Raw genomic sequence first — 14,189 nt, forward strand, 5'->3', positions numbered from 1 at the left:
GCAGTGGACGCAATTTAGTCCAGGATAAAAAGCAACAATAGTTGAAATTTCAACAAGAATAATCCAAAATAAAAAACTATGGCAAAGAGAGGTGTGGAACAAGCAATTTCCATGAAGGCTGAAGCACCCAAATTATCACAATCAAACAATAGAAACCTCTAAGTCAAAACCGAACAAATTTCTAGGAAATTGCAAGATAAGAATTTAGAAAGAGTTGAATAACACAAAAAAGATGAAACAAAATTGATGTTTAATTCTTCGTGGAAAAGATCCCATTTTATAAGTTCCAGAGAGAGGAGGCACACCTAAAAATATTTTGGTGCCCTCATTAACTTACAGTTCTACGTACTGTCTGATGCCTTTCTATAAGTGTTTCGAAATGTCCTTGGCTTGTTAACTGATGTTTTTCTTCTCTTTTGCATGTGATTTTCTTTGCTCTCGCAGACAGAATGCTGATGATCCCGTGAATTACTATACTCGGACGATGATGCATCTATATCCACACGGCGATCATGATGGGACATGCCTGCAATCTTGTTCATAAATCTTCTAACATGTCCAGTCTGTGGATCAGCCTTGGAATATCGAGTCCTCCTTCTAACTGGGTAGTCCTCCTCTTGGGAATTACTACTGTATGATGTGGAACTGCTGGTGCTACGTGGTGGATCAGCCTTGGAAAATTGACTCCTCCTTCTAACTGGGCAGTCCTCCTCCTCCTCGGAACTACTGTCTGATGTGGAACTGCTGAAGCTACGTGAATAGTTGGATTGCGGAGTCCTACTCGGAGATATGGACCTATAAATGCGATGATGATCCAACTGCATAGCACAATGCGGAGGAGAGTCCAACTCTTCGCTGCTAGTATACGACCCGCTAGAGTTTGTAGGTTGAGTTTGAGAACTAGTTGATGAAGCTGAATGGTTTTTCATCTTTTTCCTTGGAAAAAATTTATCATCTCCTATATGACCAGCAGCTTTAAACCTTTGTATGACATCTAGTTCAGTCATCAGCCTGGCCCCTGCATTTGATAGACATATTTTTGTGTCTAATTTGTCCTCAATGTCCGTATTGTTGGAACTCTATTTTTGTACTAATATTGTGTTTTTATGTATTTTTAGGAAATAAACATTTTTGGAAAGATCGGCTCGAAAAATTATGCGGGGCATCCCAGGAGGACATTTGTTATTCGGACTCTCATTTTGGTTAAGGGGCAACCCAATTACTAAGGGGCACCTCAGTTGGGCATTTGCTATTTACACTCCACAGACGATTAGGGGCACTTCATCTCTTTAAATTCAAAAACTTTTTTTTTTGGCGGGAAATGAAGTTCTCAACTGTTAGAGTTTCAATCAACAAAATGAAGGTGTTTTAGGGAAATTTTATCGCTCAAACTTGGTAGGAAGATGTGATATGGCATGGGGAACACATTATGGGCAGTGGGTTCGATCATAAGTGGCTGGAAAACGTGTGATGATCCTTGAGCCCAAAACAGAGCACGTGCACTGTAACACGAGCAAAAATGGAGTTCTTGTGTGCATGGAAGAGTCCTACTAGCGTTGGAAGAGTGTTGAGGCGTGGAGAAGACATTTGGGAGCGTGCAGGATCAAAGTTAACGCGTGCATGGGATTAAAAATGGAAATTTTCGTTATTATTGGCAGCCGAGAATATTTGGATTAAATGGAGAATATATGCAATCAATGGTCGGATTTTTTGGATCCAATTCACTATAAATACAAGGCAAAACAGTTTGGGAAAGGCTAGCAAGTTTAGAGAAGTGATTGGGAGAGAGTTAGAGCCGAGAGAATCGAAGGAAAGGGTCGACAACAAGAAGAGTTCTGCTGCTGCTCAGCTAAGAACACGAAGAACAAGGACCACCCAGGAAAGTCGTAGAGAAGTGTCGCTTAACTGCGACAATTCCCTATTCCTTTCCCGTGATTTCACAACAGCGTCAACTGCACTTCTCATGTGCCGTTCTTTTCAGACATTTCATGTGTGTTGCAAATGACGGTCATAAATTGATTTTCTTGTTATTTCATCATTTGTAATCAACTTGTGAGCATCAATAAAGTCTTTTGAGTATTTTTCCAACATGATGAGAGGCTAAATTCTTGGTGATTGAGGCAATGGAGGATCTATTCACTCATGTTTGCTTGGTAATATTTTTATTTATAATTTCGTTAATTATTTATTTTATTTAATTCACTTGGATAAAAATATAAAAAAAAGGATAAAATGGTTTTCTTAATTATTTGTGAATCAGTTTGATGTTTTATGCTTAGAATATATTCTTTGATAAAACATGCTTAAGGATTACAACTTAATATTTGGACACCTTTTAAATTAAAAAGTGATTTAATAAGAAAAATAGCTTAATAATAATTTCTGAAATATTATTTATAACCAATCAACTTGAAGTAATAGTGAATCCTGAGCCTTAATCTTTCTAAAATCTTGACATTACTATTAATTTCCTTCATTTATTTATTTGTTTAAATCTTAAAAAAAAAAGAGTTACCTTCACAAGTTCGAAAAGAACCCAGTTTTCACCACTATCTACAACAATATTTGAGTTACATCAAATTTTTGGCGTCGCTGCCGGGGATTTGTGTTTAGGTAGCATTTTTAGAATTTTTTTTTTAATTATTTTCATTTGTTCCTTTTTACGTTTCTTTGGGTCTGTCTTTGATTTGCAGGTTTGAAGTTGGATACTAAGGACTTGGAACAAAGCCTAAAGCTAAAAGAAAAGAAAAAAAGAAGACAAATAATTTTTTCTTTTAAGATTTAGTTTTATTATTTTTTTTAATTTTTAATTTTTAATTTTTTTTTAGAATTGTATTAGGAAATTTTTGTAATATTTTTGCACTTTACTTTGGACTTGGACTGTGACGTTGGACATTTTTAAGTTATTTTTACCCTACGGAAGGGTACCTTAAATACAAACTCTGTGCAGGGAAGGACGACGATTACGATATCGTCCCGGCCCCTTGGGTTCGTACATGACATAGGAGTCGTGGCCCGAGTCGACTTCAACGGTTCATCCCCCGTCTGGTACGGGAGGTAAGTCCATCGAAACACTCGCGAATCTCCTGTAAGCGAGTTACTGTATTCCTTAAGGTGATTCATTGATTGAGGACGAATTTGGACTGTTTTTAAATTCCTAGTAAAGGGAAAGGCCTGGCCAATACAAGATAAGGGTTCGGATTTCATCACCGTTCCCTTCTTGCCCGCCTTAGGAAAACGAAACCTAACGCGAACCTAAGCCTAAAATTTTGACTAGAACGAGACCTATAGGGTAACGAGCTTAATAGGACAATCATTCGAAAAATATTGGTTACTCTTTTGAGCATACTTCGAAGTTCAGGATGGTTTCTTTGAGTTGAATGCGTGACTGAGCCGCCTTGAATACCGGTGAGGCCTTGGGTATCAAAGCTCCACTGAGCTTCCCTCGCCTCTATTCAACTCACTTTGACTCGTACTAATTCCAGAGAATTTGCTCAGATTGTAACGAATTCCTTTTCGAAGGATTAGAAGATGGTCTAGAAACAATCTAAGTGGAGCCATCATGCTTTTTGTTTGCTAGAAATTTTTAGGTTTGATTTGGTGGAGTCGGCCTGCTGTGTGTTTGCTTAAAACCTCCCTTCTTTAGGATTTTTGTTTGTGTATGCCAAAAGCGCTCGAGTCCTTTACAGAGCGTGCTTGGAAAAGAGATAATTTTGGCCGTTTGATTAGTGACGAGCCTAAAAGATCTTCTTGTGGAAACGTGGAGCTCGAAGACTCTTCTTTTGAGAGCCCCGTTTTTGGAAACTTAAGTTTTGAGAATCTGTCTCTTCGTGAGGAAAGTACCCCTAGTATTTCTGCTGTGCCACCGATGACAACTTTGAAAGATTACATGTTCCCAACTAGGTCCAACCGAGCTTCGTGCATTAAATTGCCATCCACTACAGCTAATTTCGGGATAAAACTTAGTATTTTTCAGATGATCCCTATATTCTTAGGAAAAGATGATGAGAACCCTTATTTCCATATTAGGGACTTTGAGGAAATTTGTGGGACAATTAGAATAAAAGACCTTACTGATGAAGTCTTGAAACTTAAGATGTTTCCCTTTTCCTTGAGAGATAAATCCAAGACCTGGATGAACAACCTACCATCTGAATCCATAGAAACATGGCAGGAACTTATCGTTGCCTTCTATATGAAGTTCTACCCTAAGAATAAAACTGCAGCTGTTAGGCAGAACATTAGTACTAGTGTGCAACAAGAGGGAGAGTCTCTTTATAGGTTTTTAGAGAGATTCAATGATCTCATATCCCAGTGTCCTCACCATGGATTTGATAAGATGAAACTTGTAGAGATTATTTATAATGGTTTAGACTATTCGACCAAAGCCATGGTCGAGTCTATGTGCGCTGGTGAATTCACTAGTAAAAATGCTGATGATGCTTTTACCTTCTTAGGAGCTATCGCTGAGAAATCCCAACAGTGGGAGTCTTGTGTGGAACCCCCTAAAAGACTCTTGGTCAATAGAAGTAGCACCAATATGGTGGATACAAGTTTGCGTCAGATGCCAAGTTTGCTTCTTTATCTAGAAGGTTAGAAGCGTTAGAAATGGGTCAACCTAAAAATAAGTCCCTTGTTGAACATAATAGAGCCTCTCAAATCTCTAGTTGTGGAATAGAGCCCGATAACTCATTTTGGGAAGGTCAGGTTAGTGAAGAGCAAGCTCATGCTGTCTATAACAATGGTAGGTTTGAGAACCGTCAGAAGTTTGACCCCTACTCAGAGACCTACAACCCTGGTTGGAGAAACCATCCTAATTTCTCTTGGTCTAAGGGCCAGAATCAAGGCCAGTCTAGTAATTCTCAGCCTCCCAGGTTTTGGTTATACTAAGAACCCTTCAGGACAGACCCAGAACCCATCTGAGAATAGAATAACTAGCTTAGAGGAAACCCTTAGTATATTAAGGAAGAGCCAGGAAATGCTATCACAAAGCCAGGAAATGTTAGTAAAAAGCCAGGGTAATTTTCAAGAGGAAACCAAACAGAATTTTAAGAATAATGCCCAGTCTTTTGCTAAATTAGAACTTCAAGTCGGCCAAATAGCTAAGTATATTAATGAGAGAGAGGAAGGAAGGTTCCCTAGTCATACTGATCCTAACCCTAGAGGAGAGAAATCGTACAGTCATGTTAACTCTGTTATGACCCTTAGGAGTGGAAGGAAAGTTGATAATAAGGTCGACATACCTGAAAGTGAACATGTTGTAGTTCACCCTTATGAGCCAGAAAATGAGGAGACTGATAGAGTCTCCAAAGAGACCAATAAGGGTCCTGATGAGCCCGACTTTGTTCCCAGAGCCCCGTTCCCCCAGCTGCTAGTTCCGACTAAAAGGGAGTCCAACTTTAATGATATATTGGAGGTTTTTAAGCAGGTTAATATCAACCTTCCATTATTAGATGCAATTAGGCAGATTCCCTCTTATGCCAAGTTCCTTAAGGGCTTGTGTACACGAAAGCGTAAGCTCAGTGTCCAGAAGAAAGCCTTCATAACTAGTCATGTGAGTTCTATTATTCATAATACCACTACTCCTAAGTATAAAGACCCAGGGTCCCCTACCATTGCTTGTACAATAGGTAAGTACCGTGTTGAGAAAGCGTTGCTTGACTTAGAAGCCAGTGTGAACTTACTGCCATACCATGTGTACCTTAAGCTAGGACTTGGTGAGATGAAACCTACCCAAATAACACTTCAGTTAGCTGATAGGCCCGTTAAAGTTCCTCGTGGTGTGATCGAGGATGTTATCATAGAGGTTGACAAGTTTATTTATCCAGTGGATTTTATTATCCTAGATACCCAACCTGTCCCTGACCCAGAGAACCAAATACCAGTGATTTTAGGTCGCCCGTTTTGAGCCACGTCTAATGCGATCATAAACTGTCGAAATGGTATTATGAATCTATCTTTTGGTAATATGACTATTGAGTTGAATATTTTTAATGTCAATAAGCTACATTCTGAGCTAGATGACACGTGCATTGAAGAGGTCAACATGATAGGAACCTTAGTTCCGATGTCTGTACCAAACACCGAATCGGAAGATCCATTAGAGAGTTTTCTAGCCCGTTTTAGCATGGATTTCGACGATGATAGCAATATTGAACAAGTAAATGCTCTGCTGGATTATATTCCTATGTTAGATACCGATAGATGGAAATCTAGGTTTGAACCATTACTAGCTACCGAATCTACCTTAAGCCCTTATTTCGAAGAGCCTAAAGATCCTCCTAAGTTGGACCCCAATTATGCATTTGTAGGCCCATCTGAGATTTTGCCTATAACTTCCAATTTGGATAGTGATCATGAGATTAGGCCAGTAACCGTTCTTCAACACAATAAGGAAACTCTAGGGATGACCATAGAGGATATGAAACATATAAGTCCTATAGCTAGTATACCTCAAAATAATTTAGAGGATGAACCACCTGATTATAACTCAGAGAAAGCAATTGACCTTTTTCAGGAACCGGATGGTCTAGAAATTAGGAATATTGTGACTAGTTTATCTAGAGACACCCAAAACTCTAAGTTTGGGGGGTAGTGAACTAGAAGAATCTCTAGAGTATTTTAAATACTCTCCGGATCCGGAAATTCAATCCATAGTTAAAGGTCTTACGGAGAATAGTGATTACCCTAAATTTGGGGGTAGAGATTGTCAATTATCCCCAGTAGAAGTCCCTAACTTGGGACTCAAGCCTAGTGCATCTGAGGTATCGCTTGAGTCTATTCAGACTCCACAACCTGATCCTCCTGATACTGTTCAGGAGGAAATCCATATATTAGAAACCCGTTTTTCGGATGAATCTATTTTTCAAGACACTCTTATGAAGCCCAACTGGAGGCTCTGGATAGATCCGGTTGTCTTGCAAGAAACCTTAGATGATGATGTGCTCCTTCTGTTCATTTTTCTGAACCAGTGCAGTTGTCTCATATTGGTGTTAGATCTATTTGGTATTATGGACCCACAACTTTTTCGGCTATTGGTATATGACTTTGGAAGGTGAAGATTCTTTTTGAGGTATTTGATGTCTGGCTGAAGACTTTAAACTTAGCACTTCTCGGGAGGTAACCCAATATCATGCAACATGGTAATCTCTTTCCTTAACTCTTTTTCTTCAAGTGGTAACAGTTTCTCATTGTTCATGCTTTTAATTTTATCTTTAGAACATCGAGGACAATGTTAGATTTAAGTTTGGGGGTGGGGAAGAAACTTTTTGTTAGCTTTTAGTTGCAATAAATAAAATCCAGAGCCTAGAAATTTATGCGTATTCAGGATGACACTAACTAATCTAAGTGGATGGAAGCATCTTGGTTGTAGGAGTTGAGGAACCAATCTGATTACATGGAAACATCTATAAAGTCTATTCATAAAAGCACAGAGCTCAGGTGTTAGAAATAACATGATAGTTGCACCATATCTCGTCGAGTCTTTTTCATTTCTTTTTTTCATTTTATTTTTTCATCTTAAACTATGTTTCTCTAAGTGATTAGGTGGGGCACACGATTCAAGTTGTTACCACTGCTAGGGTGAATTAGAGTGACTGAGTTACTAAAAAAAAAAAAAAAAGACCGGACCAGTTAGACCAATCGGAATAAGTATTAACACTTGGATAGCAATATGCGTGTGTTCTCCCTGTTTCCGTCGCCTAAGCAAGCGTGGAATGCAGGACCCGTGGGAATTATCGTGTAATCTGCTGACAAGAAGCATGCGCTTGGATCAAAAAGATCTACTCATGCCGTTAAGTTAAAAAAAAAGAAAAAAAAATGGTTATTGTTCTGTGTAGTCAACTGCTGGTTCCCTTGTATTTGCCAGTTTGTTGACCTAGAGTTAGGTTATCGACCACTGGTTCCCTTGTATATGCCAGTTGTGTTGATATTAGTCAGACCGGTATCGCAGTCCATTAGGATAGTTTCATTCTGGCAGTGGCCTTCAGACAGATATGTGAAACATCGATCATTTGGCTAACATCAAAACCATCTACATTTTTCTATTTCCATCTCCTTTTTTCTATCCATATGATTAGTTTGACTCTGAATATGATGTCCATAGTGCAACTATCTGAGTAGAGCTCTGTCACTTTATACGAATTTTAGTATGCTTGAGTGTAAACTCGTGTACAACAATTGGAATTTCGCATCAGGTTACTTCCTCCTGTAGTCAGTGATTGTAAGCCAACCAAGGAGATTCGTTGTAGATAGCTAGGGTCTGGAGTAAAGGTTTTGTGGGTACACCTCTGGTAAACCCTCCGGAGACAACACTCCGCCACTAGGGCCACCTAGTGGTTTAACGACTTACTGCACGTGCTAAGTGTAGTCATTTTATTTTATATTAGATTTGCTCGAGGACTAGCAAATAATAAGTCTGGGGGTATTTGATAGACACATTTTTGTATCTAATTTGTCCTCAATGTCCGTATTGTTGGAATTCTATTTTTGTACTAATATTGTGTATTTATGTATTTTTAGGAAATAAACATTTTTGGAAAGATTGCTCGAAAAATTATGCGGGGCATCCCAGGAGGACATTTGTTATTCGGACTCTCATTTTGGTTAAGGGGCAACCCAATTACTAAGGGGCACCTCAGTTGGGCATTTGCTATTTACACTCCACAGACGATTAGGGGCACTTCATCTCTTTAAATTCAAAAACTTTTTTTTGGCGGGAAATGAAGTTCTCAACGGTTATAGTTTCAATCAACAAAATGAAGGTGTTTTAGGGAGATTCAATCGCTCAAACTTGGTAGGAAGATGTGATATGGCATGAGGAACACATTATGGGCAGTGGGTTCGATCAGAAGTGGCTGGAAAACGTGTGATGATCCTTGAGCCCAAAACAGAGCACGTGCACTGTAACACGAGCAAAAATGGAGTTCTTGTGTGCATGGAAGAGTCCTACTAGCGTTGGAAGAGTGTTGAGGCGTGGAGAAGACATTTGGGAGCGTGCAGGATCAAAGTTAACGCGTGCATGGGATTAAAAATGGAAATTTTCGTTATTATTGGCAGCCGAGAATATTTGGATTAAATGGAGAATATATGCAATCAATGGTGGTATTTTTTGGATCCAATTCACTATAAATACAAGGCAAAACAGTTTGGGAAAGGATAGCAAGTTTAGAGAAGTGATTGGGAGAGAGTTAGAGCCGAGAGAATCGAAGGAAAGGGTCGACAACAAGAAGAGTTCTGTTGCTGCTCAGCTAAGAACACGAAGAACAAGGACCACCCAGGAAAGTCGTAGAGAAGTGTCGCTTAACTGCGACAATTCCCAATTCCTTTCCCGTGATTTCACAACAACGTCAACTGCACTTCTCATGTGCCGTTCTTTTCAGACGTTTCCTGTGTGTTGCAAAGGACGGTCATAAATTGATTTTCTTTTATTTCATCATTTGTAATCAACTTGTGAGCATCAATAAAGTCTTTTGAGTATTTTTCCAACATGATGAGAGGCTGAATTCTTGGTGATTGAGGCAATGGAGGATCTATTCATTCATGTGTGATTGGTAATATTTTTATTTATAATTTCGTTAATTATTTATTTTATTTAATTCACTTGGATAAAAATATAAAGAAAGGATAAAATGGTTTTCTTAATTATTTGTGAATCAGTTTGATGTTTTATGCTTAGAATATATTCTTTGATAAATCATGCTTAAGGATTACAACTTAATATTTGGACACCTTTTAAATTAAAAAGTGATTTAATAAGAAAAAGAGCTTAATAATAATTTCTGAAATATTATTTATAACCAATCAACTTGAAGTAATAGTGAATCCCGAGCCTTAATCTTTCTAAAATCTTGACATTACTATTAATTTCCTTCATTTATTTATCTGTTTAAATTTTAAAAAAAAAGAGTTACCTTCACAAGTTCGAAAAGAACCCAGTTTTCACCACTATCTACAACAACATTTGAGTTACATCAGCAGTCTTGAGCTTTTTAATTTTTCCAGTTAGAACACAGTTTGCTCCTTGTAGAAGTAACTTGATTCTCCAACATTCCATCCTGCTTTTCTTTTTCGAATGTCAGTGCGGAAGTGCTTGATTGGTCCCCAACTGTCTGTTTGAATCAGAAATTTAGACAAAAATACAAAAGCTATGACTCCAACCTTTTGTAAGCAATCCAATACATAAGAAACTAAGATTTTAGTCTATTGGTGGGGAGGAATCCGAGTCTGAGTCATTGAGAGGCCAAGATAAGAACGTAAGGATAAGCTAAGGTGGTGCCATTGCTGGAGTGACCGCATCATTGAATTCATTTATCATAAAACCTTGAATTATATTTTTCAAGTGAGAAATCAGGTAAGTTTTCCAGTTTAATCATCTAAAAGTCTGTTCTTCAATATCTCTACACTATGTAGCAGACCCCATAAACTGGTTCATTTCATCAGTTCTAAAATGATTGTTTCCCAAAAGACAATCATGAATAACAATTATAGAAAAAAACAAACTTGTTCTTGTTAATGCGCATACCTTTACGTGAGATTGAACCAATTGTGTAATAGCATTGTCTAAAGCCGTTTTCAACGCAAGCCTTTCATTCTCATCAGCTAACTAATCACCACAACGGATTACAAACAACACAAAACAAAATTAGGAGTCTGAAAATGAGTAAATCAAAATTAAAAATTGGAGTAACAAGAAATGACAATGATACTCACATGTTGTTCAAGTTGATATAGGTTTTGCAAGGTGCTAAACCTTTTTAAAAATGATGGAAGATCTTCAACAACTATATCCATATTAACTTCTTCACGGTTCTGCATTTGAAGATTGTTGAGGATAATCAGAGAATCCAAATTGAAAACATAGTGAATGATGCACAATTCTTTTATAGATGGACGGATGTGAATGTGTTGAGTCATGAATAGTCACAATGTTTGACGAAAAATCACAATGGTTCAAGAAATAACCAAATCATTTCAACTATGAGAATGCAAACATTGTGATGTTTCATCAAACAACACAATGATTCAAGAAATAACTAGATCTTCTCTACTACAATAATGAAAAGGCAATATATATAAATCTACTCAAACTCTAGATTGAGGGTGCAGTTGATTCTAGGTTTGGACTAAATCATCCAATTGTAGGTTACGTTCTTTAATACTCCCCTCCTCATCTGTTCCAAAACAAAACAAAATCAATAACAGAATTCCAATTATCAACTAAACCTATTACTTCTCATAATCATCAACAACGTCATCCAAAACTTCACCAAGAAATTTGAGCTTTAATTAAAAATACTGAAGATCTAGGTGATAATAATAATCCAAGAGCTACTAGTACTGCTACTGTTACTTGAATAGAATCACAAGAAACCGATGCTAATGAAAACCGAATAAAATAAAATAAAACACCCAAGAACCCATGTTACTAGACAAAAATCAAGAAGTGAATTGAATTACCTAGGAAGATTATTGAAGAAAGTGAAGGGCCTCTTGACATTGGTGCTCTCTTTAATCGAAATTGAGTATTTGAATTTCCCATCGAACAAGTTACCACCACCACTACAATTTTTGGTAGAATCTTCATGGGTTTCTGGGTTCCTCCCAGTTTTGTTCTATTCTGAGTTTTTTTTTTTTTTTTTTGTAATTCGATGATTTCTTGGGTTAGTTGAATCGTTCTTCAACGAAAAAAAAACAAGATTGATTGATCGATTGATGCTTGGTTTTCGTTGCTCAGGTTTTCTTTCTTTTTTTTCTTGAAGGAATTTTTGTGAAGGGTTTGATTGGATTTCTGATTAAAACCAAAATATAATATCACGGCCGTGTCAATTACACTCTACTTACACCGTATTTTTGCGGTGCTTTTTATCTTACACTCTTTTTGCACCAAAATATTATTGTTATTGCTATGGTTGTTCATGGTCGGTTTTGGCTCGGTTTCTAACCAAACCAAAACTGAAATCAATATTATCGGTTTCTAAAAATCTAAACCAAACCAATCCATTAATCATTGGTTCGGTTTCCAAATGGTTCGAGCCGGTTTCGGTTTGTCCCAGTGGTTTTTGGTTAATCGATAATTATGTCAAACCAAAAAAAAAATCACAAATTTACAAACAAAAAGATCGTAGCTGCCGATAGTATTGGTTTACACAAATTTATAGACAAAAAATAAAATAAAAAATATTAAAAATAGTTAAACCTTACTTTAAATCTAGAGATGAAAAGAAGATATATAGTATATCTTAATTTAGTTATTGACAAAAAAGAAGGAAGACAGGAAGAAGAAAGTCGAGTAACAGCAGTAGCCGCTGTAGTTGGGAGTGGAGAAGGGAGGCGACTTAGAGAAGGAGAAAGAGGGAGAGTATAATAATGGAATATTAGATTTAGGGTTTTTGTTTATCCTCTAAATTAATGGGTAGAATCTAATACTTGTAAATCAACGGTAGAAACCAAATTTAAAAATTAATCGGTTTTCCAATGGTTTTTGGTTCGGTTTTAGAGTTTAAACCAAACCAAAACCAACACTATCGGTTTTTCACTTTCTACATCATAACCAATCCATTAGTAAATGGTTCGGTTTGGTTTCTTCCTAATTGGTCTGGTTCGGTTCGATTCCAACTGAAAACCAAAACCATGTTCAGCCCTAGTTATTGATGGTTTAACATGGTGGTTCTGCCATGAAATTCTGAAAAAAATCTGTGTATCTTTACCTAATTCATTGTTTGGTTCATTTGATTAATTGTGTTTGAATTGGTAGAAAGAGAGACACAGTGTTTGTGCTTTAATCAGTGGAGTCTTTGCTGTGTATTTTAATACAGAAATGTTTGTGGAAAGTGTTGAAACAAACAAATTTTATTAATACCAATCCAAAAGATTACAACAGAAAAGAAGTCTGACAGAACAAAAAGCTAAACGAAAAATCATCGGGATACAAGGATCATCCAAGAACTCGGGCATATAGTGACTAGTACAGAATTGATTGCCTTGGTTGAAGTTTGTATTGCAAATCAATTAGTACGACGATGACGACGTAGACCTCGTCGGGACTTTTCGTGCTCTCCCGTGTGTTGCTTGTGCGCCTCAGAACACACTCTTGTGTTCGTATGAGCCCTTATCCAGTCCATAACTTCCTGTTTGGATCAGAAATGAAATTTAGACTAAAAAAAGAAGAAAACTAAGATGCTATGGCCAACGTATCATCTGAAAATGATTGTTGCCAAAGTGATAATCCAGAAAAAACATCATGAGATGTTGAATATTGTACGTACCTTTGGATGAGTTTGAATATTGTTTAAGATCCATTCCAGTTCCAGGACAAGTCTCTCATCTTCAGTCAAGTCTAACTAATCACCAGAAAGGATTACAAACAACACAATTAGGGTTTTGAAAAAGGAATAAAAATCATTATCCGAAATTAGAATAACAAGAAATAATGACGATGATACTCACGTTTTCAGAAAGACGATCAAATTCTTTAAAAGTCCCAAGACTTTTTTCTAATGATTTCCCAGTCATCTTAATCTTGTTACTGCGCTGCGTAGATTGCTGGGACAAAACTAAGTATACAAATAGAAAATATAGTGAATGATAGCAAGATTGTTATGCCATATATATAGGGATGGAAGTGACTTGTGTTGAGACTGTTGAGTGAATAATCGCAACGGTTCAAGCATAACTGAAACAAGGGAGAACAAAAAAATATCTCAAATGAAACATCGTGATGGTTGGCAAATGGAACATCGAAACATCGCAATGGTTTGCAAATGAAACATCACAATTCCACCAAGTGTGCACATTTACAGTTATGGCTGCTTTCCCACTGAAAGTTTTTCAGTTCGTTAATTTTTATGATGATCATTAATTATGATGTGTGGTGAATGTGAAGTTCGTAGCGTATTTTCATGATTTAACATTCATCGCGTTTTCTTCCCCTGCCAAGATTGCTAATTAGCGTTTCCTCTCCAAAAAAATTGAAATTAGTGTTTCTTCCCCTCGTTAGCTTTTCCATCCACTGCTCGGTTAGCTGAGTCAGCACATGTGCACGCGCGGCAAAAACTGTACCCGTGTCCCATGTGTTACAAAAAATACCCCCTTCTTCTTCAAGTGATTAAACCCAAATCTTTTCCTGAAACTAGTACTTTGAAATTTGACAGTTGCCATCGGCAACAAACCCAATCCCAGTTCATCGGCTT

Source organism: Papaver somniferum, unplaced genomic scaffold (genome assembly GCF_003573695.1).
Source record: "Papaver somniferum cultivar HN1 unplaced genomic scaffold, ASM357369v1 unplaced-scaffold_19, whole genome shotgun sequence".
Lineage (NCBI taxonomy): Eukaryota > Viridiplantae > Streptophyta > Magnoliopsida > Ranunculales > Papaveraceae > Papaver > Papaver somniferum.